This window comes from Salmo salar, unplaced genomic scaffold (assembly GCF_905237065.1).
Source record: "Salmo salar unplaced genomic scaffold, Ssal_v3.1, whole genome shotgun sequence".
NCBI classification, from domain to species: Eukaryota; Metazoa; Chordata; class Actinopteri; order Salmoniformes; family Salmonidae; genus Salmo; species Salmo salar.
In genome coordinates this window covers 1-27,500 of record NW_025550948.1, presented here as the reverse complement: position 1 = coordinate 27,500, position 27,500 = coordinate 1, and the positions used below count along the sequence as shown (strand labels likewise).

The 27,500-nt window shown below is 51.1% G+C and overlaps 8 non-coding genes and 2 pseudogenes across 8 annotated transcripts; all 10 read right to left on the bottom strand.

Annotated features, from left to right (window-relative positions):
- Positions 1-1,768: 1,768 nt before the first annotated feature.
- On the bottom strand, positions 1,769-1,885 carry LOC123740671 (U5 spliceosomal RNA). The gene has a single exon (XR_006768515.1). It is a non-coding gene; the product is annotated as a U5 spliceosomal RNA (small nuclear RNA).
- Positions 1,886-2,978: 1,093 nt separating this feature from the next.
- Positions 2,979-3,163, bottom strand: LOC123740763 (U2 spliceosomal RNA). Its single transcript, XR_006768594.1, has one exon. It is a non-coding gene; the product is annotated as a U2 spliceosomal RNA (small nuclear RNA).
- Positions 3,164-8,827: 5,664 nt separating this feature from the next.
- On the bottom strand, positions 8,828-8,944 carry LOC123740669 (U5 spliceosomal RNA). Its single transcript, XR_006768514.1, has one exon. It is a non-coding gene; the product is annotated as a U5 spliceosomal RNA (small nuclear RNA).
- An 870-nt stretch (positions 8,945-9,814) lies between these two features.
- LOC123740761 (uncharacterized) lies at positions 9,815-9,984 on the bottom strand (annotated as a pseudogene).
- A 6,067-nt stretch (positions 9,985-16,051) lies between these two features.
- LOC123740668 (U5 spliceosomal RNA) lies at positions 16,052-16,168 on the bottom strand. Its single transcript, XR_006768513.1, has one exon. It is a non-coding gene; the product is annotated as a U5 spliceosomal RNA (small nuclear RNA).
- A 1,287-nt stretch (positions 16,169-17,455) lies between these two features.
- On the bottom strand, positions 17,456-17,635 carry LOC123740759 (uncharacterized; annotated as a pseudogene).
- Positions 17,636-24,393: 6,758 nt separating this feature from the next.
- On the bottom strand, positions 24,394-24,510 carry LOC123740667 (U5 spliceosomal RNA). Its single transcript, XR_006768512.1, has one exon. It is a non-coding gene; the product is annotated as a U5 spliceosomal RNA (small nuclear RNA).
- A 593-nt stretch (positions 24,511-25,103) lies between these two features.
- Positions 25,104-25,292, bottom strand: LOC123740745 (U2 spliceosomal RNA). Its single transcript, XR_006768583.1, has one exon. It is a non-coding gene; the product is annotated as a U2 spliceosomal RNA (small nuclear RNA).
- A 347-nt stretch (positions 25,293-25,639) lies between these two features.
- LOC123740666 (U5 spliceosomal RNA) lies at positions 25,640-25,756 on the bottom strand. The gene has a single exon (XR_006768511.1). It is a non-coding gene; the product is annotated as a U5 spliceosomal RNA (small nuclear RNA).
- A 1,295-nt stretch (positions 25,757-27,051) lies between these two features.
- On the bottom strand, positions 27,052-27,242 carry LOC123740748 (U2 spliceosomal RNA). Its single transcript, XR_006768585.1, has one exon. It is a non-coding gene; the product is annotated as a U2 spliceosomal RNA (small nuclear RNA).
- Between the last annotated feature and the right edge of the window lie 258 nt (positions 27,243-27,500).

Here is a 27,500-nt window from a genome sequence, read left to right as displayed (position 1 = left end):
ACACACACACACACACACACACACACACACACACACACACACACACACAAATCCTGGTGAAGTGATTGTATTTTTTTGGGGGCTCAAAACACACACACACACACACACACACACACACACACACACACACACACACACACACACACACAACAATCCTGGTGAAGTGATTGTATTTTTGTGCTGTGGATGTTCTGTGGCTGGCAATTACCCCATTCCTGGCCTCTTTGCGTTTCCTTGACCTGGATCTTCCACCATCTCCCTCATCTCCCCACGAGGGCCCCGAAAGCCTCTTCATCTATGAAGACTACGTCGAGGGATGAGCCCAACTCTCCCGTTGCTCCACCAACCTCTCCGGCGGCCTACTGATGGATTTGAGTACCCCTTGACACCTGTCTCGACCACCTCCACGATGACCTCTACCCGACCCTTACACGTGGAGTGGGGAGGACGGCTTTGCTCTCTCCGGCTCCTTCTCCTCGCCCTTTCGACCTAGGTCCCCTTCTCCAGCCCCTCCTCTCTCCTCCTTCCTTTCCTCCGGCCGTCCTCCCCGCCGCCGCATATGTTTGTTGCTCGCCGGCACTCTCGAAACAGGTGCTGCCTACTGCCACACCCATGACATTCTTTTGGTGCCGTACAATTTTTGGCCTCATGTTCCTCCGACATGCAAAACCTGCATTTCACCATGCCATGAAGCTGTTCCATGCCCGTACTCCCTGCATTTCCTGCAGAAAGGTGGCTGACGAGCATAGAACAGCATGCCTCTGTCCGACCCTAAAGAAAACACCGCGGGGGGATGCAAAAAGCCCTCAAACCCCCTCCCCTTAGGAGCACCTGGAATTGGCGGCGGCCGTTCCAGAAGCCCAGCGAGTCCTTTACATATCTGGCTCCCGATGTTACTCGCAGTAGCGACCCAAAAAGGCTGCCACTGCCATATCCGTCACGTGTGGATTATACATATGTATATTTATTGTTCTAAAATTCCTTCTTGCCGCCACGACGATGTTTCGGAAAAAGGACAGAGGTCTCTCCTCCCCTTTGCCTCCTTTACCTTCTCCATTACTTCATCACTCTTACTTTCCCGTAGAAAGTTACATCGTATGCCTCCTCCATTGTGATTCCCCTGCAGGCACATCACATCTGGGACTTTGACTTTCAGAGATAGCGCCCCATCAACACGGTCCTCGCAAAGGTGTCCCTCGGCATCCTTACTTCTCCTTCTTGCTTCCATGCAAATCTTACTGTGTTCTTTAGTCCGGCCCTCGGAACCGACCCTGGTTCCCGCTACCGCCATTTCGGCACGGAACTGTAAATTGATCCCAAAATCAAACTTCCTCACCGCCCTCCGGCCATCGGCCTTTAACTCAGCGAGCTTTGAGGCACCGCAGTACCGAGCTTGATCTGAGCCAAAAGGCCGAGAAGCGATAACCCACAAATTGACCCCTGCACCCGCCGGGGCCCGGGGCCTCGGCAGACCTCATCGGTTTGGCAAAAGTTGGCTCCTCCTCACCCAACGCTTCCCTGGTGACAGGCGGGTGTGTTTTTTTTAAAAGTCGCTAATGCGTCGTTAGGTCACTAGCTCTTTAATCCTAGTGCGACTATTTGTTCAATGCCCGGCAAATACACCAGTCATCGTCGGGCTTGAACTCAATTGCCCGAGCGACTACTTTGAGTGGAAAAAATACGCCGGTCGGTCAGCCGGCTTCAAGTCAAACGCCTGAGCAAAAGTCTCGGCGTCATCTCTGTCAATTTCTCTTGAAACAAGATACCGGGCTCTGCCAGAAGCAAAGCCCTTCCAAAAATACGTTGAACTCGTAAGTGTTCCTCTCCACGGAAGTCTTTAGTAAAAGGCGAAAGGCTTGTGCGTAATGAAGAGAAACCAGAGTCGTATGGAAGTCAGAGGTCGGGGCCCGAGACACACACGGTGCACTCTAGGCCGGGTCCCCGCGGGTGGTCCCCGAACCCACTCTTCCAAGTTTTCGAGGGCTGTGGGTAAAAAGTCACAGACAGACAGACAGACAGACAGACAGACAGACAGACAGACAGACAGACAGACAGACAGACAGACAGACAGACAATCCTGGTGAAGTGATTGTATTTTTGGGGGGGGCTCAAAAACACACACACACACAATCCTGGTGAAGTGATTGTATTTTTTGGGGGGGGCTCAAAAACACACACACACACACACACACACACACACACACACACACACACACACACACACACACACACACACACACACACACACACACACACACACACACACACACAATCCTGGTGAAGTGATTGTATTTTTGGGGGGGCTCAAAACACACACACACACACACACACACACACACACACACACACACACACACACACACACACAAACAATCCTGGTGAAGTGATTGTATTTTTTGGGGGTGTCTCAAAAACACACACACACACACACACACACACACAATCCTGGTGAAGTGATTGTATTTTTGGGGGGCTCAAAAACACACACACACACACACACACACACACACACACACACACACACACACACACACACACAAACAATCCTGGTGAAGTGATTGTATTTTTTGGGGGGGGCTCAAAAACACACACACACACACACACACACACACAATCCTGGTGAAGTGATTGTATTTTTTGGGGGGGGCTCAAAAACACACACACACACACACACACACACACACACACACACACACACACACACACACACACACAAACAATCCTGGTGAAGTGATTGTATTTTTTGGGGGGGGCTCAAAAACACACACACACACACACACACACACACACTCCTGGCCAATGTATTTTTTTTTTTTTTTTTTTTTTTTTAAGTAAAATGGCGGAAAACGGGGACCCCCATGAAGGGGGCTTCGCACTTGTTTCAGTTTGGATGATTCTTCTTTTTTCATTCCTTCTCTTCTTCTGCTAGCTGTTTTACATAGATTTGGTGTATTTCTTTTTCCTTGACAATGGGAGAAAAGTGTTGCACCATTCCCGGAGGTACTGCAATACCGGGTCGATGCGTGGAGCGGACGGAGCAAGCCCCATTTCCGACTCCCTGTTCGAAAAATCCATTTAATATGTAGTCCCCCGATGGGGGACGTATCAGATATTAAACTGATAAGAACAGATAGAAAAAATAATTTATTACGTTCAATACCATTCATTCTTTACAAAATCATATATTCCTTCAAACTCAAATAATGGTATTTTAATTTATAAAACAAACCAAAAAACCCCAAAACAAAACTCAGGGGAGCATCATCCCTCCCCGTCATCCTAAACACTAACTTTCCCTATCTTCCCGTCCCTAATCTAAAATAACCCCAGCCCTAATCCCCCCTTCCATCTCTCCCGGGCAGCGTGCTGCCCCCACTTCGTCTCCTCCCTCTTCATCCTCCCCCTCAAATCTCCTTCCACCCTCCTCACTATTCCTTCCACCCCCAATCTCTCCCTGTCTTGACCATGTTCTGCCTGGCTTCCCACAGCCCTCGCTTAAAGAGGCTCATGAGAAGCCAGAGCAGAAACCTATCCCTATCCGTCCCCTCGCTCTCCCTACACCTCTCTCTAACCTAGCCCAAGTCAAAATAAAATCCCCTCTAACCCTTCCTAACAACACCCGTGCCTTTGCCCATACTACTCCGGCAATGGCACAGTCCCAAAAGACATGGCGCACAGTCTCCTCCCTGCCACAAGAAAGCCTTGGGCAGGTGGGGGGATCGCGCCAAGCTATGCCGGTACATGGTGGAGCGTACCGGCAAACACTTGTGGAGGCTCAACCAATTCAGGTCCTTGAGCCTGTTGTCCAGGCCCCGCGCCTGCACTCCCTCCCAGACCGCCGCCGGGATGCCCACCACAGGTGCCGGACTTACTGCCCGTCTAACCTCCTCGTACAGGTGCCTGTGATCTAAACCTACTCGGGCGACTTCAACCTCGGGATGCGCCCGCAGCTACTTGGCCGCATGGCCAAAGTGCCACGGCAGCTGTTCCGCCCGAGGACCCGTGTTAGACCACACCATTACGCTTCTCGCCTGATATGAGAAGAACACCCGCAGGAGGTAACCGGACGGGTGTAGTACCGGCTGAGCAAGCTCCGTCAACAGAAATGAAACAAAAATTGCGTCCAGCTTGAGGGGGAGATGTGGTACCCCCCTACCTCCCTCCCCGATGGGACAGATCATGCGTGCCCTGGCGACCCACTCGTACCTGCCACCCCACATGAACTGAAACACCAGCCTCACTAGAGGCCTCCTCAGACTAGCCGGCAATGGGTAGATGTACGCCAAATACAATAGAGATGGCAATACATCCACCTTGAGAACCAGGACCTTGCCTAAAAAGGACAAAGACCTAGCCCTCCACATCGCTAGCTTCTTCTGTACCACTGCGATGCCCATGTTCCAGTTCAGCGTCGCTGAGCCGGAGGTCTCAAAATGGACCCCGAGTATCCTCAGGGCCCCGTTACAGAGAGATAACCCTCCGGGCACATCCGTCCTACCACTCCATCTTCCGAAAAACTTAACGGAAGACTTCGCGTGGTTAAGAACCGCCCCCGACGCTCGGGTGAAGTCCCCAATAATGGCAAGGGACCTTGTCAAGCACGAGTCCTTGCAAAGCAGCAAGGATGTGTCATCGGCGTACTGTGTCAACTTGACACGGAGACCGCCACTTCCAGGGATCAGCAAGCCCTCCACCCCTGTGTCTGCCCTAATGGCAGCCCCCAGAGGCTCCATGTACAGAACGAAGAGGAGAGCCGAGAGCGGGCATCCCTGCCTGACCCCAGACGAGAGGTCAAAAACGTCACCTAAGTGACTGTTTACACTAACTCGGCACCCTGCTCCGACATATAATGTACGGATCCATCCTATAAACTTCTCCCCAAATCCTAATCTACCTAACACCCTGAATAGAAAGGATCTATTCACGCGATCAAAGGCTTTCGCCTGATCTAGCGCTGCTACCATTAAAGGCAGCCCCCTATCTTCTACCCAAGCGATGGAGTCCCTGATCAACTGTAGGTTCCATCTGATCGAGCGACCCTCTACCCCGCACGTCTGATCCTCATGGACGACGTAGGGAAGGGCTGTGCGCAACCGGTCCGCTAAAACCTTTGCAAGTAGCTTGTAATCTACGCACAGCATGGTCAACGGCCGCCAGTTGCCAAGGTCAGTTGCTTCCCCCTTCTTATAAAGAAGTGACAGCACACCGACCGCCATTGATCCCCCGGGACCCCCGTCTCAAGGATGGCCTTCAAGACTTCGAGAACCACTGGTCCAAGTATACCCCAAAACTTGAGGTAAAACTCGGCCGGCAGCCCATCCATCCCAGGTACCTTCCCTTTTCCCATCCTCCTGAGAGCGCTCTCAACCTCCTCAAGGGAGATCTGAGCCTCCATCGCATTTCTAATGTCCTCCCGGCAATCGCCGGGACAAGTGTTCTAAAAACACATTTCCCTGCTCTACATCTATTACCCTCTCTTTAAATAAACCTCGGAAATGATCAGTTGTTACCCTGACCATTTCCTCCGGTTTTCTAACTATGCTACCATCTTCTTTCCTCACCCCATGCATTATCTTCCTACTCTGTCTGCCCCTAACCGACTTAAAGAACATAGCGGAACAAGTCTCATTATGTTCTAGAAAGCCATTATGCGCACGCTCCAGGAAAGCTCGAGCCTTCCGCTCCTGCAGCTCCCTGAGCTGCGCCTTCAGGTCAGTGGATCTCTCCCAGTCAATCGACCCGCCGAGGTTGCCTGCCTCGTACTCGAGTTCGAGCAACCTTTGGATACGATCCACCTCCCTCCTTTCCTCCCTTTTTTCCTCTTACAATATCCTATTATAAAAGCCCTAATCCTTACCTTAACTAAATCCCACCACTCTAACACCCCTCGCACATGGACCGGAGGCCTTCAAGCCCCGAAAGAAACCAAAAAAGGTGTCAACGAAAGCTTGCTCCTCCAGCACATCCCGATCTAATTTCCAGTACCCCCTACCGAAGAGGCAGACTGGCGACCCCACCTGCAGGAGCACCCCGTCGTGATCCGAGAAAGACACAGGCAACAGCCGCCCAGACAACTGACCCAAAGACCTAGATAGGAAAATGTAGTCGAGCCTCCGCGCAACCCCCCGGGAGTTGCGCCATGTGGGACCAGCCATTGTCGGAGTAGAGTGCAGACCTCCATCAACCAGACCATGACAAGCCATTAGCCCGGTGATGGCGCCTGCACTACTATCTCCCCCTACCCCTAAATCTATATTAAAATCCCCCCCTATCACTAAGTGCCTATTTGTAACACACAGGGGCGTCAGACAGTCCACCATCTCCCTCCTGTCTGCCGCCACCTGTGGCCCATACACCACCACTAACCTATACCTACTATCCCTAAAAGTGACATCCACCCCCAACACCCTCCCCTGCATTACAACAAAGGATCCCTCCACCTTCACCTCCCTATTCCCAAACAAAATCCCCACCCCTGTAGAATGCACCCCACCTATACCCCAAACTGACTCCCCCTTATCCCACTCCCTACTAAACCTGATGACATCCCCTCCATCCCTCAGGTGAACCTCCTGTAAAAACAAACATCAAAACCCACCCCTTCCAAAAAACTAAATACCGCCCTCCTCTTAACAAAATCCCTTAAACCCCTTACATTTAAACTAAAAATATTAACAGAAAATTTCATTTAAAAATAAATTATAAAACCTTACATCAATGAAATGCAAACCCCAAATTAACCAAAAACAGGAGACTCACCCGATGCTCCCCTGCTTCGTCTCATCCGGCGGGGACGTCCTCTCCTCTCCTGACGTCCCCCCGTCCTCCTCCATCTCTCCAACCCAGGATGCAGGGATGGTGTTAGGCCTTGGAGTTCCCTGCATCCTGGGTTCCCCACCAACACCCTCCTCTCCTCTCTCCCCAACGGCAGCTGGACTGAGGTCAAGAGCAGGAGATCCCACCTCCCCAAGCAGGAGTTGAGATCCCCCCTCAGACACCCAGCCCAGCGCCACGCCCTGGGAGTCTCCCTCCACCAGCTGTTGGGGGGCTGAGGCAAACAGCGATGCCAAAGGCGTTCTTCCCTCCCCCATCACACGCTTGGCCACCCCTCCCCCCCTCACCCCCTCCCTCTCACAGCATGCCGAGCTCCCCCTCTTCCCTTTCTTCTTCGGCTTTGGAGGCAGCGGAGAGACACCACTCCCCCCTCTCCGCCAGCTCCTCCACCATTCCCCTCAACTCCTCAACGAGGGCGCTCGACATGCTGTCCCCCCCACTCCCTCACCCCCCTTCCCTCCTCCTCCTCCTCCCCCGCCACCGGCACCCCCTCCACCACCTCTCCCTCCATTGTCGCTGTCTCTCGCTCCTCCACTCCCTTTCTTCCTTTCGATTCCTTTCCTTCTTCTGCTCCCGTGTCTTCTTTTTTCCCTTGCCCTCCTGCTGTCACTCCTTGCTCCTCTTCTTTCCGTTCTTGTCTCTTGTCCTTTTACTTTGATGTCCTTCCTTCCCCTCTTCTTCCCCCATCCCCCGCTCCTGCTCCCCCCCCAGCTGCAGACGCGTATGACCTCTGACGAGCCGGGCACTCCCGCCACAGGTGTGCTGACGAGCCACACCCGTGGCACGCCTTAGGCTCGTCGCAGTCCCTCGCCTCGTGCTCCGCAGATCCACAAATTCTGCACTTTTTTGTGCTGCACGAGGCAAGGATATGACCGTAGGCCATACAACGCCTGCAGAACGGGGGCTGACGTGCGTAAAACAACGTCCCCCTGTCAGCCCCCAGGGAGAACATCGCAGGGGGATGGAGGTAACCACCCTGTCCCTTAGGGTCCTCCCTGAGCAGGGCCTGAAATCCTCTCCTCCCAGTCCAAAACCCCAGGGAGTCCCTTATGAGCCTCCCTGAGGAGACCTTGTCCATATACCGCCCTAAAAAGGCCCTCACCTCTTCGTCCTTGACATGCGGGTTATACATAGTTACTGTTACTACCCTGAAGCTGTTCCTTGCCAGGCTCGTAACTTCATAATGGCACATTGGCCTTTCTCCTTCCACCGCCTTCACTTTCTTCATGATTTCATCATGTTTTTCTTCCGTATAGCATGTCACATCGTATGCCCTCTCCATCTGGTTACCCTGGAGGCAGAGGACATCTTTCACCATCAATTTTAGGCTTCCCATTAGGATGGTTCTTGCAAAAGTTTCCCTCCCGAATTGCTCGACCTCCTTGTCTTTCCAGGCAAATCTGACGGTGTTTGCCAATCCGACTCCCGGCACCGTCCTGCTCTGTGTATTTTTCTCCATCTTGTCAAGAAAAAAGCTCTCTTAAAAAGAAGCCCAAGAAAAAAAGGATATCGGATAAATCCGATTCCTATCAGCAAAAAACAAAAAAATTTCCTCCCTCCTGCCTTCCTTCGACCTTTTGGCTCAGCGGGCTTTGGGGCACCTCGGTACCAAGCTTGATCTGAGCCAAAAGGCCGAGAAGCGATAACCCACAAATTGACCCCTGCACCCGCCGGGCCCCCGGGGGCCTCGGCAGACCTCATCGGTTTGGCAAAAGTTGGCTCCTCCTCACCCAACGCTTCCCTGGTGACAGGCGGGTGTGTTTTTTTTTAAAAGTCGCTAATGCGTCGTTAGGTCACTAGCTCTTTAATCCTAGTGCGACTATTTGTTCAATGCCCGGCAAATACACCAGTCATCGTCGGGCTTGAACTCAATTGCCCGAGCGACTACTTTGAGTGGAAAAAATACGCCGGTCGGTCAGCCGGCTTCAAGTCAAACGCCTGAGCAAAAAGTCTCGGCGTCATCTCTGTCAATTTCTCTTGAAACAAGATACCGGGCTCTGCCAGAAGCAAAGCCCTTCCAAAAATACGTTGAACTCGTAAGTGTTCCTCTCCACGGAAGTCTTTAGTAAAAGGCGAAAGGCTTGTGCGTAATGAAGAGAAACCAGAGTCGTATGGAAGTCAGAGGTCGGGGCCCGAGACACACACGGTGCACTCTAGGCCGGGTCCCCGCGGGTGGTCCCCGAACCCACTCTTCCAAGTTTTCGAGGGCTGTGGGTAAAAAGTCACAGACAGACAGACAGACAGACAGACAGACAGACAGACAGACAGACAGACAGACAGACAATCCTGGTGAAGTGATTGTATTTTTGGGGGGGCTCAAAAACACACACACACACAATCCTGGTGAAGTGATTGTATTTTTTTGGGGGGCTCAAAACACACACACACACACACACACACACACACACACACACACACACACACACACACACACACACACACACACACACACACAATCCTGGTGAAGTGATTGTATTTTTTGGGGGCTCAAAAACACACACACACACACACACACACACACACACACACACACACACACACACACACACAAACAATCCTGGTGAAGTGATTGTATTTTTGGGGGGCTCAAAAACACACACACACACACACACACACACACATCCTGGTGAAGTGATTGTATTTTTGGGGGGCTCAAAAACACACACACACACACACACACACACACACACACACACACACACACACACACACACACAAACAATCCTGGTGAAGTGATTGTATTTTTTGGGGGGGCTCAAAAACACACACACACACACACACACACACACACTCCTGGCCAATGTATTTTTTTTTTTTTTTTTTTTTTTTAAGTAAAATGGCGGGAAAACGGGGGACCCCCATGAAGGGGGCTTCGCACTTGTTTCAGTTTGGATGATTCTTCTTTTTTCATTCCTTCTCTTCTTCTGCTAGCTGTTTTACATAGATTTGGTGTATTTCTTTTTCCTTGACAATGGGAGAAAAGTGTTGCACCATTCCCGGAGGTACTGCAATACCGGGTCGATGCGTGGAGCGGACGGAGCAAGCCCCATTTCCGACTCCCTGTTCGAAAAATCCATTTAATATGTAGTCCCCCGATGGGGGACGTATCAGATATTAAACTGATAAGAACAGATGATGATTCAAAGCTTTTATTCTAACTTTTCAAGCATTTACACAGTAAACAATTCACATGTCTTTTAACCTTTTAGTTGCTCTATCCAAACAAAACTAGTAACAAAAAACAACCCATCAGTTTTCCAAAAACTCTGAAACCCTCTCTCTCTTGGAAGAGATGGGCAACCAACACCCTCCCACAACTTTTCTAGGGGGCTGCAGCAAAAAATCAAATACAAACACAAGCCATCAATAAACATAAGTAATCCAAAACCCCAAAACCTACCAACCTGCCTTCTAAACCTTAACTACCTGACCAGCCCCAACCCCCCTTTCCACCGCTCTAAGGCAGCATGATGACCCCACTTCCTCTCCTCCCTTCTTATCCTCCCTCTCAAATCTCCCTCCACTCTCCTCACTATTCCCTCCACCCCCCAGTCTGCTCCTGACTTAACCAGGCCCTGCCTGGCATCCCACAGCCCTTTCTTAAAAAGACTGATAAGCAGCCACAACAGAAAACGATCCCTACCTACCCCCCCCGCTCTCCCCACCCCTCTCTCCACCCCCACCCATGTTAAAACAAAACCCTCCTTCACTCTCCCTAGCAACCCCTGAGCCCTGGCCCACACTACTCCTGCGAAAGCACAGTCCCAGTACATGTGGCGTATTGTCTCCTCCCCACCACAAGTTGGTCTCGGGCACTGGGGGGACCGTGCCAAGCTATGCCGGTACATGATGGATCTTACCGGCAAGCACTTGTGGAGGCTTAACCAATTTAGATCCTTAAGACGATTGTCTAGGCCCCGCGCCTGTATGGTCTCCCAGACCACAGCAGGGGTACCCACCACAGGGGGCGCACAAACGGTCCGTCTGACCTCTTCGTACAGGCGTCTGTGGTCCAAACCTACTCGGGCGACTTCAACCTCGGGATGCGCACGTAGCCACTTTGCCGCATGGCTGAAGTGCCACGGCAGCTGTTCAGCCCGAGGACCCGTGTTGGACCACACCATTATGCTTCTCGCCTGGTACGAGAAAAACACCCGCAGGAAATAACCGGAGGGATGAATCACTGGATTAGCGAGCTCATTCAATAAAAACGAAACAAAAATCGAGTCCAGCTTGAGTGGGAAGTGTGGAACTCCTCTCCCTCCCTCCCCGATGGTTGAGAGCATGCGAGCCCTGGCGACATACTCATACCTGCCCCCCCACATGAACTGAAACACGAGCCTTACTAGCCCCCTCCTCATGCTCGCTGGCAAAGGATAGATGTATGCCAAGTACAGAAGGGAAGGCAGTACATCCACTTTCAGGACCAGGACCTTGCCCAAGAAAGACAAGGATCTGGACTTCCACATTGCCATCTTCCTCTGTACCACAGCAACTCTCATGTTCCAGTTCAGTGTCGCGGAGCCGGAGGTCTCAAAAAGGACCCCAAGAATCCTCAGGGCCCCATTACAGAGAGATAGTCCCCCGGGCACGTCCGTCCTGCCCCGCCATCTGCCGAAATACTTAACAGACGACTTGGCGAGGTTAAGGACCGCTCCCGACGCGCGGGTAAAGTCTCCAATTATGGCCAGAGACCTTAGCAGGCATGAGTCCTTGCACAAAAGCAAGGTGGTGTCATCTGCGTACTGTGTCATCTTAACATGCAAACCGCCGCTTCCAGGGACCAGCAAGCCCTCCACCCCTGCGTCAGCCCTAATGGCAGCCGCCAGGGGCTCCATATAGAGCACGAAAAGGAGTGCCGAGAGCGGGCATCCCTGCCTGACCCCTGATGAGAGGCCAAACACGTCACCCAGATGGCTGTTTATGCTCACCCGGCACCCCGCTCCCACATACAAAATCTTGATCCACTTTATAAAGCGATCACTAAACCCTAACCTACCTAATACTCTGAAAAGAAAAGCCCTACTGACGCGATCAAAAGCCTTGGCCTGATCAAGCGCCGCTACCATCAGAGGTAGACTTCTATCCTCAACCCAGGCGATGGAGTCCCTGATCAGTTGGAGGTTCCACCTAATGGAACGGCCTTCCACCCCACACGTTTGATCCTCATGGACAACGTAGGGAAGGGCTGTGCGCAAACGGTCTGCCATGACCTTAGCTAGTATCTTGTAATCTACGCACAGCATGGTCAACGGCCGCCAGTTGCTAAGGTCGGCGGCGTCCCCCCTCTTGTAGAGGAGGGACAGCACACCTACAGCCATCGACCTGCCCGGGACTCCAGTCTCGAGAACGGCCGTCAGGACTTCGAGGACCACCGGTCCAAGCATACCCCAAAACTTGAGGTAAAACTCAGCCGGCAGCCCATCCGTCCCAGGCACCTTCCCTTTCCCCATCCTCTTGAGGGCGCTCTCCACCTCCTCTAGTGTTATCGGGGCTTCCATCGCCTTTCTAATGTCCTCCGGCACACGCCGGGACAAGTGTTCTAAGAACACGGTACCCTGCTCTTTTTCTACTACCCTCTCCTGGAAAAACCCCCGGAAATGGTCAGTTGCCACCCTGACCATCTGCTCCGGCTCCCTAACCACCCTACCCTGTCCATCCCTCACCCCATAAAAAACCTGTCTTATCTGCTTTTCCCTAACTGATTTGAAAAACACTGCAGAGCAGGTCTCATTCTGCTCTATAAACTCAGAGTGTGCGCGCTGCAGGAAAGCACGGGCCTTCCGCTCGTGCACCTCCCTGAGCTGAGCCTTGAGGCTGGTAGCGTGCTCAACGTCCATCGAAGTACCGAGGTTACCAGCCTCGTACTCAAGATCGAGTAAACGTTGGAGCTGCTCCACCTCCCTTCTCTCCTCTCTCCCCTTCCTCTTACAAAAACCAATAATAAATACCCTAATTCTTACCTTAACTACCTCCCACCATTCCAAAACCCCTCCGCACATTGGCCGGAGACCCTCAAGCCCCCGAAAAAAAACAGAAAAAACATTTACAAAAGCCCGCTCCTCCAGGATATCCCGGTCGAGCTTCCAGTACCCCCCTACCGAAAAAGGCAGACAGGCGCCTTGACCCGAAAGAGTACCCCGTCGTGATCCGAGAAAAACACAGGCAGCAGACGCCCAGACAAAAGCCCCAAGGATTTGGGTAGAAATACATAGTCCAGCCTCCGCTCGACCCCCCGAGAGTTACGCCACGTGGGACCTGCTAGCGCCGGAGTAGTGTTAAGGCCTCCATCCACCAGACCATGGCTTGCCATAAGTCCGGTGATGGCCCCCACGCTACTATCCCCTACCCCTCCTAATTCTACATTAAAATCCCCTCCCACTATCAAAACTCTGTTTGTGGCACACAGAGGTGCCAGACTCTCCACCATCTCCCTTCTCTCTGGCACCGTCTGTGGCCCGTATACCCCTATAATCCTAAGTCTAAAATCCCCTAACGTTATGTCCACCCCCAAAACCCTCCCCTGCATTGCAACGTACGTGCCTTCCACCTTCACCTCCCTAGTCCCAAACAAAATCCCAACCCCTGATGAGTGGACACCCCCCACACTCCACACCGACTTCCCTTTTACCCACTCTTTTTTAAACTGCTCTACATCCCCCCCATCCCTTAAATGTACCTCCTGCAAGAAACAAAAGGTAAAACATATGTTTGATAAACAACTAAAAACAGCAGTTCTCTTTACAGTGTCCCTTAGACCCCGAACATTCATAGTCATTATTTGAATGTTTGCCATGGTTGCACATTTAAAAAAGAAAAATCAACCAGGTGCAGGGTTCAAGTACTCACTCTGTCTGGTGGGTAAAGGTCCTCATCGATCATGGACGCTGGACCAGCAGCCCCCGAGGCCCCCCCAACCCTCCCACCCCCCATACCGTCCTCCTGAGAACCCCATGACGCAGGGAAGGGGTTGGGGATGGGGGGTCCCGGCGTCCCAGAATTAACCTGAGACACCCCATCCCCATCTGGCAAAAACAGCCCCGGGGACGACAGGTCCGCGTCCATCCGGATGATTGGGAGAGATGGACCCCGCGAGGACAGGGAAGACACCTCGGCAGTACTGACCATCTCCCCAACCCCTCGTACATCCACGGACAAAAACCCTTGACCCGCTACCTCTGAGGCCTCCCCATCCACTGCGTCCCCCCTCTGAGAAGCCCAAGATGCAGGTAAGGGGTTGGGGTTGTGGATGGGGGGTCCCGGCGTCCCTGAAAAAGCCTGAGACACCCCATCACCGTCGGGCATACACAGCGCAGGGGTCACCAGATCTATTTCCATCTGGGTGGGTGTGAGAGATGAGACCCGCGGTGACAGGGGAGTCACCTCTGTGGCACTGTCCCCAAATACCCTCCCCACCCCTTCCAGCCCACTCTGGCCCTCTCCCGTCTCGAGGGAAAGCCTCTTTTTCTTTTTCTTCCTCCGGGCCTCACCCGATTCCAATAACAGCCCTGACTCCTGCTGGGCCTGCTGTGCTGTGGATGCGTCCCTCTTCGTTCTTGGAGTGGCTGGCAATGGCGAGATGGACCCCCATTCCGCCGTCCTCGTTTGTGAGACCTGGATCTCCTCCACCATCTCCCTCATCTCCCCCACGAGGGCCCCGAAAGCCTCTTCATCTATGAAGACTTCGTCGAGGGATGAGCCCAACTCTCCCGTTGCTCCACCAACCTCTCCCGGCGGCCTACTGATGGATTGAGTACCCGTTGACACCTGGGTCTCCGGGACCACCTCCACCGATGACCTCTCCAAAACGACCTTACCCCCGACGTTTGGAGCTGGCAAGGACCGGGCTTGCTTCTCCGGTTCCCCACTCACCATCCTCCTTGCTGCCTCTTCCGGCCTGTGACCTAGGTCCCCTTCTCCTAGCCTCCTCTTCTCCTCCACGCCCTTTCCTCCGGCCATCCTTCCCCCAGCAGCCGCTGCCGCGTATGTTTGTTGCCTCGCCGGGCACTCTCGAAACAGGTGCTGCTTACTGCCACACCCATGACATTCTTTTGGTGCCGTACAATTTTTGGCCTCATGTTCCTCCGACATGCAAAACCTGCATTTTACCAGCCCACATGAAGCTGTTCCATGCCCGTACTCCCTGCATTTCCTGCAGAAAGGTGGCTGACGAGCATAGAACAGCATGCCTCTGTCCGACCCTAAAGAAAACACCGCAGGGGGATGCAAAAAGCCCTCAAACCCCCCGGATCTTCCCTTAGGAGCACCTGGAATTGGCGGCGGCCGTTCCAGAAGCCCAGCGAGTCCTTTACATATCTGGCTCCCGATGTTACCTCGCAGTAGCGACCCAAAAAGGCTGCCACTGCCATATCCGTCACGTGTGGATTATACATATGTATATTTATTGTTCTAAAATTCCTTCTTGCCAGGCACACGATGTTGAAAAAGGACAGAGGTCTCTCCCCCTTTGCCTCCTTTACCTTCTCCATTACTTCATCACTCTTACTTTCCGTGTAGAAAGTTACATCGTATGCCTCCTCCATTGAGTTCCCCTGCAGGCACATCACATCTGGGACTTTCAGAGATAGCGCCCCCATCAACACGGTCCTCGCAAAGGTGTCCCTCGGCATCCTTACTTCTCCTTCTTGCTTCCATGCAAATCTTACTGTGTTCTTTAGTCCGGCCCTCGGAACCGACCCTGTGTTCCCGCTACCCGCCATTTCGGTATGGCTGTATTTTAAATTTGTTTAGATTTTTCCCGCCAAAAATCTAAAACTCTCTCACCGCCCTCCGGCCATCGGCTTTTAACTCAGCGAGCTTTGAGGCACCGCAGTACCGAGCTTGATCTGAGCCAAAAGGCCGAGAAGCGATAACCCACAAATTGACCCCTGCACCCGCCGGGTCCCGGGGCCTCGGCAGACCTCATCGGTTTGGCAAAAGTTGGCTCCTCCTCACCCAACGCTTCCCTGGTGACAGGCGGGTGTGTTTTTTTTAAAAGTCGCTAATGCGTCGTTAGGTCACTAGCTCTTTAATCCTAGTGCGACTATTTGTTCAATGCCCGGCAAATACACCAGTCATCGTCGGGCTTGAACTCAATTGCCCGAGCGACTACTTTGAGTGGAAAAAATACGCCGGTCGGTCAGCCGGCTTCAAGTCAAACGCCTGAGCAAAAAGTCTCGGCGTCATCTCTGTCAATTTCTCTTGAAACAAGATACCGGGCTCTGCCAGAAGCAAAGCCCTTCCAAAAATACGTTGAACTCGTAAGTGTTCCTCTCCACGGAAGTCTTTAGTAAAAGGCGAAAGGCTTGTGCGTAATGAAGAGAAACCAGAGTCGTATGGAAGTCAGAGGTCGGGGCCCGAGACACACACGGTGCACTCTAGGCCGGGTCCCCGCGGGTGGTCCCCGAACCCACTCTTCCAAGTTTTCGAGGGCTGTGGGTAAAAAGTCACAGACAGACAGACAGACAGACAGACAGACAGACAGACAGACAGACAGACAGACAGACAGACAGACAGACAATCCTGGTGAAGTGATTGTATTTTTGGGGGGGCTCAAAAACACACACACACACAATCCTGGTGAAGTGATTGTATTTTTTGGGGGGGGCTCAAAACACACACACACACACACACACACACACACACACACACACACACACACACACACACACACACACACACACACACACACACACACACACAATCCTGGTGAAGTGATTGTATTTTTTGGGGGCTCAAAACACACACACACACACACACACACACACACACACACACACACACACACACACACAAACAATCCTGGTGAAGTGATTGTATTTTTTGGGGGGCTCAAAAACACACACACACACACACACACACACAATCCTGGTGAAGTGATTGTATTTTTGGGGGGCTCAAAACACACACACACACACACACACACACACACACACACACACACACACACACACACACACACAAACAATCCTGGTGAAGTGATTGTATTTTTGGGGGGCTCAAAACACACACACACACACACACACACACACACACACACACACACACACACACACACACACACACACACACACACACACACACACACACAATCCTGGTGAAGTGATTGTATTTTTTGGGGGGGGCTCAAAAACACACACACACACACACACACACACACACACACACACACACACACACACACACACACAAACAATCCTGGTGAAGTGATTGTATTTTTTGGGGGGGGCTCAAAAACACACACACACACACACACACAATCCTGGTGAAGTGATTGTATTTTTGGGGGGGCTCAAAAACACACACACACACACACACACACACACACACACACACACACACACACACACACACACACAAACAATCCTGGTGAAGTGATTGTATTTTTGGGGGGCTCAAAAACACACACACACACACACACACACACACACTCCTGGCCAATGTATTTTTTTTTTTTTTTTATTTTTTTTTAAGTAAAATGGCGGGAAAACGGGGGACCCCCATGAAGGGGGCTTCGCACTTGTTTCAGTTTGGATGATTCTTCTTTTTTCATTCCTTCTCTTCTTCTGCTAGCTGTTTTACATAGATTTGGTGTATTTCTTTTTCCTTGACAATGGGAGAAAAGTGTTGCACCATTCCCGGAGGTACTGCAATACCGGGTCGATGCGTGGAGCGGACGGAGCAAGCCCCATTTCCGACTCCCTGTTCGAAAAATCCATTTAATATGTAGTCCCCCGATGGGGGACGTATCAGATATTAAACTGATAAGAACAGATTTTTTTTTTCCTTTTGGAAAAGTTTTATTGTCACAGTTCCTTTAAAAACAGCTCATATTTATATTTTTACATCATTTATACACAAACAAACAGCATGGAGGCATAAAACACAGCATTTGAATTACATTTGAATTTGTTAAAAAGTACATGTTGTTAACACCAATAAAAACAACCATTAATGAAAGTACTTTTCGTTGTATAAAACATCAAATCTGTAAAAGCCATTTAAAATGTGTACAAATGATTTAAAAAAGAAAAACATTTTTAAGACATAAAAAATGTATTTAAAAAGTCACTTGTTAAAAAGCTGTCTTCGGTCCCTTGTACAGGAGCGGGGTGAGTCCTTATCAAACTTGCCTCCTCCTGCTCTTCCGAATCGATCACCGTCCCGTCCTTCGGGGCCCAGAGGAGATACCTCCCCTAGGTGCATCGCCCTAGGCGCCGCAGCGCTGTCAGGCCGTGGCCGCAGGGACCTTGGGTGTTGTGGGGGACCCTTCGCCTGGGGTCGAGGCCCCCTTCCTTCTGTACCACCCCAGGGCTTCTGTGGCTACCATGGCCACTGCCTGGGGGTGGTGTTGACCTGTTTCGCTACCAGCAGATTGCGGGAGGACCACAGTGCTGCCTTCAGACACGTGAGGGTGGGCCAGAGCTTGGTGAAGGCCTTTGGTGGAATAGGCCTTCGGCCCACCCCATACAGCACGAGCTGGGGCGTTAGGTCCTCCCCTGCTGGCAGACACGGGGAGATCAGGGGGCCTACTTCCTTCCACAGGTCCCTGGCGGCTCTGCACTCCCAGAGCAAGTGCCTCACCGACTCCTCTTGGCCACAGCCTGGTCGGGGGCACGCGGATGTCCTCGCCATGCCCCGGGAGTGCATGACGGCCCTGACCGGGAGGATCTCATGGGCGACCATCCAGGACAGGTCCCGGTGCTGATTCAGGAGAGCAGGATGGGCCACATTACGCCAAACCGTTGTGGGCTCGCCTATAGCAAGCCCGCGCACTGGACACACTGGTTCCCGATCCTGCACAAGAGAGAGAAGAGAGCGATGTTTAGTTAAAACTGTGACTGCTTCTTTTTCCAATTTAAAATGTCTTAAAAACTTCTGGAGCTGGGCGTAGTGTGTGGGAAGCAGGAAAGAGACTGGGGCTCGCAGGTCGACTGGGATCAGCCTCAGAGACCTGAGGTAAGATCCCAGCCAGAACCTTGCGAGGGCCTGGGTCTTATTGGTGGCCGGGGAGGTGGCAAGAGTAAGATGTAACGCTGTGTAGCGGCTGCCCAGGAACAAGTAGAGGTCAGGCAAGCCTTTCCCCCCCTTGGACCTGGGCCTCTTGACCACCTCCCTCCTCAGCCTCTCCCACTTGCTCCCCCACAAGAAGTAAAACAGCATCCGCTCCAGGGCTAAAAGAGTTCTCCTAGGGGGGATAAAAACAGAACTGATTAATAAAAGCACAGGTAAAATCACTGCTTTAATGATTAAAACCTTGCCCTCAAAAGTCAGCTGTCGTAGTCCCCAAAATCCCAGTCTCTGTCTTACTGTCCCCAGGATCCCACTCCAATTACCTCTCCCTCCTCCCTCCCTGTCAAACTTTACCCCGAGTACCCTTATGTCCGTCGTTTTCACAGTCAGTGGTAGTCTGGTCAAGTCTGGGTCTGCCCACGGTCCGAAAAATTGGGCCTCTGTCTTGTCTCTGTTCAGTCTCGCCCCAGAGGCTCGTCCGTACCAGTCAGTCCTGTCCAGGGTCCTGTCGACGGATAAAAGGTCGGTGCATAAAATATTGACGTCGTCCATGTAAAAAACGCACTTGGCGGTCATCCCCCCACTCCCCGGGATACCCACCCCACTGATCCGTTGGTCCCTTCTCAAGACCTGTGCCAGTGGTTCAATGCCGGCCACAAACAGAAGGGGAGATAAAGGACAGCCCTGACGGACGCCGCAGTGTACTCCCACTGCTTTTGACAGATGCCCATTTACAAGGATTTTGCTGGTGATATCCCCGTACAGCAGTCCCACCCAAGCTAAAAACCTGTCCGGGAAACCCATTTTTTGCAGTACCTTAAAGAGGTACTGGTGCGAGACCCGATCAAAGGCTTTTTCAAAATCTAAATTTAGGACTACAAGCCGCATGTTTCTGTCTCTCGCATAACAGATGGCATCTCGGATCAGTATCAGGCTGTCCGTGATCTTCCTTCCGGGAATGGCACAGGTTTGATCCGGGTGGATCACCTCCCCTAAGACAGAAGACATTCTGAGTGTTAAAACCTTGGTAAAAAGTTTACAATCAAAATTTAAAAGGGTTATCGGTCTCCAGTTCTTCAGGTCCGTCCTGTCGTTTTTCTTATATAAAAGAGTCACGATCCCCACTCTAAAACTGTCAGGTAGTCTGTCGAGGTATTCAAAGTCAGTAAAAACAGTCAGAAGTTCATCGGCTAAAACATCCCAAAAGGTCAGATAAAACTCCAAAGGGAGGCCGTCCTCCCCCGGTGATTTACCCCTCTTAAAATGTTTCAGTCCTTGGTCAATTTCTGTCCTCGTCAAGTCTTTTGTCAGGTCGTCTGTGTTGGGTAAAATCTTGTCAATGTATGTCAAAACGTCCCCCATGGTTTCCTCACATACAACTTTTTCCCCAAACAGTTCCCCATAAAAATCCTCGACTACTTCTTTCATTCCCTCTGTGTCTGTTTTTAAAAACCCATCTTTATTTTTTAAACCTGTCATTGTCCTACCCTTACTAACTATTTTCTTAAAAAAGTACCTTGTACACTTCTCCCCCTCTTCTAATTCCCTCTCCTTACTTCTTAAAATAACCCCCTTACTTTTCTGTTCAGCTAAAAGTGCCATTTCCTTTTTTACTTCTTTAATTTCATAGTTAAAATCAAGGCCCTGTTGGCCAAGGTTAAAATATCTTTCCAGTCGCTTTTGCAGTCCCACCATGCGTCTATCTTTTTCTTTGCTTTTCTTCTTTCCTATCTCTCTAAAGAAAGTCCTCGTCCTACCCTTCACCATTTCCCACCATTGTGCTCGTGTGTCAAAGAAGTCCTGTAGCGTCTGCCACTGGCTGAACTGCTCCCTGTACTGGCTAACTACTCTATCATCTTCTAAAAGGGAACAGTTCAATTTCCAGGGCCCTCTTCCCACAGTCACACCCGAAGTTAGTGAAAGGGTGCACGTCAGCATTACGTGATCTGAGAAAAAGGCAGGGGTTATTCTAGCATCAGTTGGGGGCAGTCCCGGGTAAACAGATAGTCAATGCGAGAGGCTCTGGTGCCGTCACCACTGGTCCAGGTGAAGCCCTCCTCTCTTGGATGCAGGGTTTTAAAACAATCAGTCAGTTTAAAATCCCTGCACAGCCCTTGCAATAAAACACTTGACCTATCTACCTTAAAATCCTCTCCCGCCCCTCTCCTGTCTGCTCTATTTAAAACACAATTAAAATCCCCACCCACCACTAGAGGATCCCTCCCTAGCATGTGGGACTGCAAGTCTTCTAAAAGTGCGCACCGGTCATGTTTATCGTTAAAACCATACACATTTAGCATGTTAAAATCCCTCCCCATAAAAGTACAATTGGCTAAAAGAGCGCGCCCACCTACCACCACCGTGCTCCCCCTCACCACCACATGTGGGGTCTTGATTAAAATGGCAACACCGTCATTTTTATTAAAATTTGAGCCACTCCAAATGGAGGGCCCATGCTGCCACTTGTCCTCCCATTTCCTATAAGAGGATAAAAGGGTAGACCACACTCCTGTAATAAAAACACATCTGAATTAAACCTTTCTAAAAAGGATAAAACCGACTGTGCTCTTATTTCTGTTTTTATACTTCTCACATTTATAGTGGTGATGTTAAAAGCCATAAAAAGGTGAGTAAAAACAGTGCTAAATGAAAAGGCATTTAAACAGTTGAAAGGAGGTTATTTTTCTGGTACTTCCTCTCTCTCCCGCCGGGTAACGGGGGATGGCAGGGAGAGGAGGTTAAAACCGGACTTAAAAAGGAGATTGTGTTGGGGGAGTTGGGGGGAAGGTTCTGGGTTCTTCCTCCCCCTGGGAGCTCTCCCATTCCACCTTGCCCTTTTTCTCATCGCCTTGTTCGGGGTCGGAGAGCTCCTCCGCATTTCTTTTTCGTGGGGGAGGTGTTCCTCCAGAATCTCCACCCCCTCTCCCATATCTCTTTCCGACACAGTCTCCATACTGTCTGACCCACTTGGGGAGTTCTCACTCAAGATCTCTCCGGGGCCGTCTTTCTCGGCCCTTTCTCCTTCAGGGGTCACATTAATCTGGGGCAGGGGGATTGGGGGGGGGTTGTCCTCTCCTCCCACTTTTTCCACCACTGCACCTTCCGCGCCCTCCACTACCACCGGCTCCACCACTACATTCTCAACCACCACCGGCTCCACCACCACCTCCTCGGCAACTGCCGTTCCCTCCCCTTGGCGCTCAGAAGTCCGGTCCGCGGCCGCCGTCTCCCTCTCCCTCCTTTCGGCCCTGACCTTATTGGCCCAGGAGAAGGGGCAGCCGCGGATGAGGTGGGACCGCTCGCCACAGAGGTTGCACGACCTTCCGTTCGTGCACTCCTCGTAGCGGTGGCCCACCTCCCGGCACTTCATGCAGACGACCTTTTACAGGCCTCTGCCAGGTGGCCATGTTCACCACACTTACGGCACAGCTTGGGCTGGTCCTGGTAGTGAACATGGCCTCTATTCTCTCCGAGGACTATGGTGGATGGGATGGCTTTCAACCCACCATAGCCCCCAGGATCCTCCCTCTGCTGGACAGTCACCCTCCAGGCCCCTGTCCAGATCCCATCGGGATCCTTCACCTGGACCAAGGGCCCCTTCACGTTGCAGTACCTGCCCAGCCATACTGCAACGTCCTCCGGCTGTACGGTTTCATTGTACATACGGATAATAACGGTTTTAATGCTATTATCCGTCAGCTTGGTCACCTCAAACATGGCTGTGAGGGACCCCTGGATGTTCAGGGAGTTCTGGAGTTGCCCCCAGAACTCCCGCAGGAAGCTGGCGTTGGCAAAACTGACATCGAAGCCCTTCCCATAGGGAAGGGCTAAGATGCAGTTTACCTGCGCGGGATGGAAACCGAGCTCTTTCTGGAGGAATTTTCTGGAGAAATCCAATCGGGATAACTCCATTATTTTCCCTCCCTTCTCCTTTAAGAGGAGGCGCACTGCATGGTGCCTCCTCATGCCAACCTGTGCTGCTGACATGATGGAGGCCCACTCCCTTTACAGCCCAACACCGGTGAAAAAGGGGGGAGGGGAAGGGAAAAAGGGAGGGAAAGGAAGGGGGGGGGAGGGGTTGGGTGTGGGGGTTGGGAAGAAGGAAAGGGGTGTAAGACACCCGAGGAAGCTGGCAGGCTCGGCCAGACTAAGCTAACCGGGCCTACCAGCACCACGGGACACACAACAACCTATCTAGCACAGCACCAAACTAATCTTATTAACAATGGGAAGGAACACTAGGAGGGGAATTTTTTGTTTTATATTTTCCACAAGAGGGAGAGGCACAAAAGGGAGAGACAAAATTAAACCACACAACCAAACTAAGGCTAGAAAGCTAGCAGGCCCCGCCAGCAGGCCAGGCTAAGCCTACCAGCTGGCAGGCCCACCAGCCAAGAGGCCTTACAACAAAAACAAACACGGCGCACCAACCAAAAGGGAAGACAAACTAGGGGGTAAGACTAACAATGCACAAGACTAACAAAACAAATTAATTAAAGTAAAAGGGGAACAAGGGGGGTAAGGGAGAAAAAGGGACACACTGACTAACAAACACCTGCCCAAACTTGAGGGACACGAAGGCTAGCAGGCCTCACCAGCAGGCCAGGCTATGCTAACCAGCTAGCAGGCTAGCCAGCAAAAGGTCCCTCAGTTGGCAACACAAATAACAAGAAACAGAAAAAAACTAAGGATACAAAGGGGATGGGGGTAAAGAAAAAAAAACAGTCAAACAATGCCTGCCACGCCTAAGGGGCAGGCTAGCAGGCCAAGCTAAAGCTAGCAGGCCGACAAGCCAGAAAGCCACCCCAGCTAGCAGACAACACACAACTGAAGACAATGGGAGGAGCTAAGGAGGGGACTATAGGATACACAGGGGAGGAGAGATGCAAAACAGGACAAGCAGGGGAAAAACACAAATAAATTAAATAACTAAGGAAAAAGACCAGAGGGCCTTTAAACTCACCCTACAGGTGCTGGTGCACCTGTAGTCCACCACCAAAACCACCACCTAACCCAGGACAAAGAATAAACAAGGGTGAGACAAAAAAAAACAACAATAATGACAATAAATAATGATTTGACAAAAATAAATAGCACAATTTCCCGGGCGCCCTCCGGCCTACGATCGCTTCTCTGATCAAGTGCAGCACTGACAAGGTAACTACACTTGATCTGAGCCAAAAGGCCGAGAAGCGATAACCCACAAATTGACCCCTGCACCCGCCGGGCCCCCGGGGGCCTCGGCAGACCTCATCGGTTTGGCAAAAGTTGGCTCCTCCTCACCCAACGCTTCCCTGGTGACAGGCGGGTGTGTTTTTTTTTAAAAGTCGCTAATGCGTCGTTAGGTCACTAGCTCTTTAATCCTAGTGCGACTATTTGTTCAATGCCCGGAAAATACACCAGTCATCGTCGGGCTTGAACTCAATTGCCCGAGCGACTACTTTGAGTGGAAAAAAATACGCCGGTCGGTCAGCCGGCTTCAAGTCAAACGCCTGAGCAAAAAGTCTCGGCGTCATCTCTGTCAATTTCTCTTGAAACAAGATACCGGGCTCTGCCAGAAGCAAAGCCCTTCCAAAAATACGTTGAACTCGTAAGTGTTCCTCTCCACGGAAGTCTTTAGTAAAAGGCGAAAGGCTTGTGCGTAATGAAGAGAAACCAGAGTCGTATGGAAGTCAGAGGTCGGGGCCCGAGACACACACGGTGCACTCTAGGCCGGGTCCCCGCGGGTGGTCCCCGAACCCACTCTTCCAAGTTTTCGAGGGCTGTGGGTAAAAAGTCACAGACAGACAGACAGACAGACAGACAGACAGACAGACAGACAGACAGACAGACAGACAGACAGACAATCCTGGTGAAGTGATTGTATTTTTGGGGGGCTCAAAAACACACACACACACAATCCTGGTGAAGTGATTGTATTTTTGGGGGGCTCAAAACACACACACACACACACACACACACACACACACACACACACACACACACACACACACACACAACAATCCTGGTGAAGTGATTGTATTTTTGGGGGGCTCAAAAACACACACACACACACACACACACACACACTCCTGGCCAATGTATTTTTTTTTTTTTTTTTTTTTTTTTAAGTAAAATGGCGGGAAAACGGGGACCCCCATGAAGGGGGCTTCGCACTTGTTTCAGTTTGGATGATTCTTCTTTTTCATTCCTTCTCTTCTTCTGCTAGCTGTTTTACATAGATTTGGTGTATTTCTTTTTCCTTGACAATGGGAGAAAAGTGTTGCACCATTCCCGGAGGTACTGCAATACCGGTCGATGCGTGGAGCGGACGGAGCAAGCCCCATTTCCGACTCCCTGTTCGAAAAATCCATTTAATATGTAGTCCCCCGATGGGGGCGTATCAGATATTAAACTGATAAGAACAGATACTACACTTGATCTGAGCCAAAAGGCCGAGAAGCGATAACCCACAAATTGACCCCTGCACCCGCCGGCCCCGGGGGCCTCGGCAGACCTCATCGGTTTGGCAAAAGTTGGCTCCTCCTCACCCAACGCTTCCCTGGTGACAGGCGGGTGTGTTTTTTTTTAAAAGTCGCTAATGCGTCGTTAGGTCACTAGCTCTTTAATCCTAGTGCGACTATTTGTTCAATGCCCGGCAAATACACCAGTCATCGTCGGGCTTGAACTCAATTGCCCGAGCGACTACTTTGAGTGGAAAAAATACGCCGGTCGGTCAGCCGGCTTCAAGTCAAACGCCTGAGCAAAAAGTCTCGGCGTCATCTCTGTCAATTTCTCTTGAAACAAGATACCGGGCTCTGCCAGAAGCAAAGCCCTTCCAAAAATACGTTGAACTCGTAAGTGTTCCTCTCCACGGAAGTCTTTAGTAAAAGGCGAAAGGCTTGTGCGTAATGAAGAGAAACCAGAGTCGTATGGAAGTCAGAGGTCGGGGCCCGAGACACACACGGTGCACTCTAGGCCGGGTCCCCGCGGGTGGTCCCCGAACCCACTCTTCCAAGTTTTCGAGGGCTGTGGGTAAAAAGTCACAGACAGACAGACAGACAGACAGACAGACAGACAGACAGACAGACAGACAGACAGACAGACAGACAGACAATCCTGGTGAAGTGATTGTATTTTTGGGGGGGCTCAAAAACACACACACACACAATCCTGGTGAAGTGATTGTATTTTTTTGGGGGGCTCAAAAACACACACACACACACACACACACACACACACACACACACACACACACACACACACACACACACACACACACACACACACACACACACACACACAATCCTGGTGAAGTGATTGTATTTTTGGGGGGCTCAAAAACACACACACACACACACACACACACACACACACACACACACACACACACACACACACACACACAAACAATCCTGGTGAAGTGATTGTATTTTTTGGGGGGCTCAAAACCCACACACACACACACACACACACACACACACACACACACACACACACACACACACACACACACACACACACACACACAATCCTGGTGAAGTGATTGTATTTTTGGGGGCTCAAAAACACACACACACACACACACACACACACACACACACACACACACACACACACACACACAAACAATCCTGGTGAAGTGATTGTATTTTTTGGGGGGGCTCAAAAACACACACACACACACACACACACACAATCCTGGTGAAGTGATTGTATTTTTTGGGGGGGGCTCAAAAACACACACACACACACACACACACACACACACACACACACACACACACACACACACAAACAATCCTGGTGAAGTGATTGTATTTTTGGGGGGCTCAAAAACACACACACACACACACACACACACACAATCCTGGTGAAGTGATTGTATTTTTGGGGGCTCAAAACACACACACACACACACACACACACACACACACACACACACACACACACACACACAAACAATCCTGGTGAAGTGATTGTATTTTTTTGGGGGGGCTCAAAACACACACACACACACACACACACACACACTCCTGGCCAATGTATTTTTTTATTTTTTTTTATTTTTTTTTTTTAAGTAAAATGGCGGGAAAACGGGGACCCCCATGAAGGGGGCTTCGCACTTGTTTCAGTTTGGATGATTCTTCTTTTTCATTCCTTCTCTTCTTCTGCTAGCTGTTTTACATAGATTTGGTGTATTTCTTTTCCTTGACAATGGGAGAAAAGTGTTGCACCATTCCCGGAGGTACTGCAATACCGGGTCGATGCGTGGAGCGGACGGAGCAAGCCCCATTTCCGACTCCCTGTTCGAAAAATCCATTTAATATGTAGTCCCCCGATGGGGGACGTATCAGATATTAAACTGATAAGAACAGATACTACACTTGATCTGAGCCAAAAGGCCGAGAAGCGATAACCCACAAATTGACCCCTGCACCCGCCGGTGCCCGGGGGCCTCGGCAGACCTCATCGGTTTGGCAAAAGTTGGCTCCTCCTCACCCAACGCTTCCCTGGTGACAGGCGGGTGTGTTTTTTTTTAAAAGTCGCTAATGCGTCGTTAGGTCACTAGCTCTTTAATCCTAGTGCGACTATTTGTTCAATGCCCGGCAAATACACCAGTCATCGTCGGGCTTGAACTCAATTGCCCGAGCGACTACTTTGAGTGGAAAAAA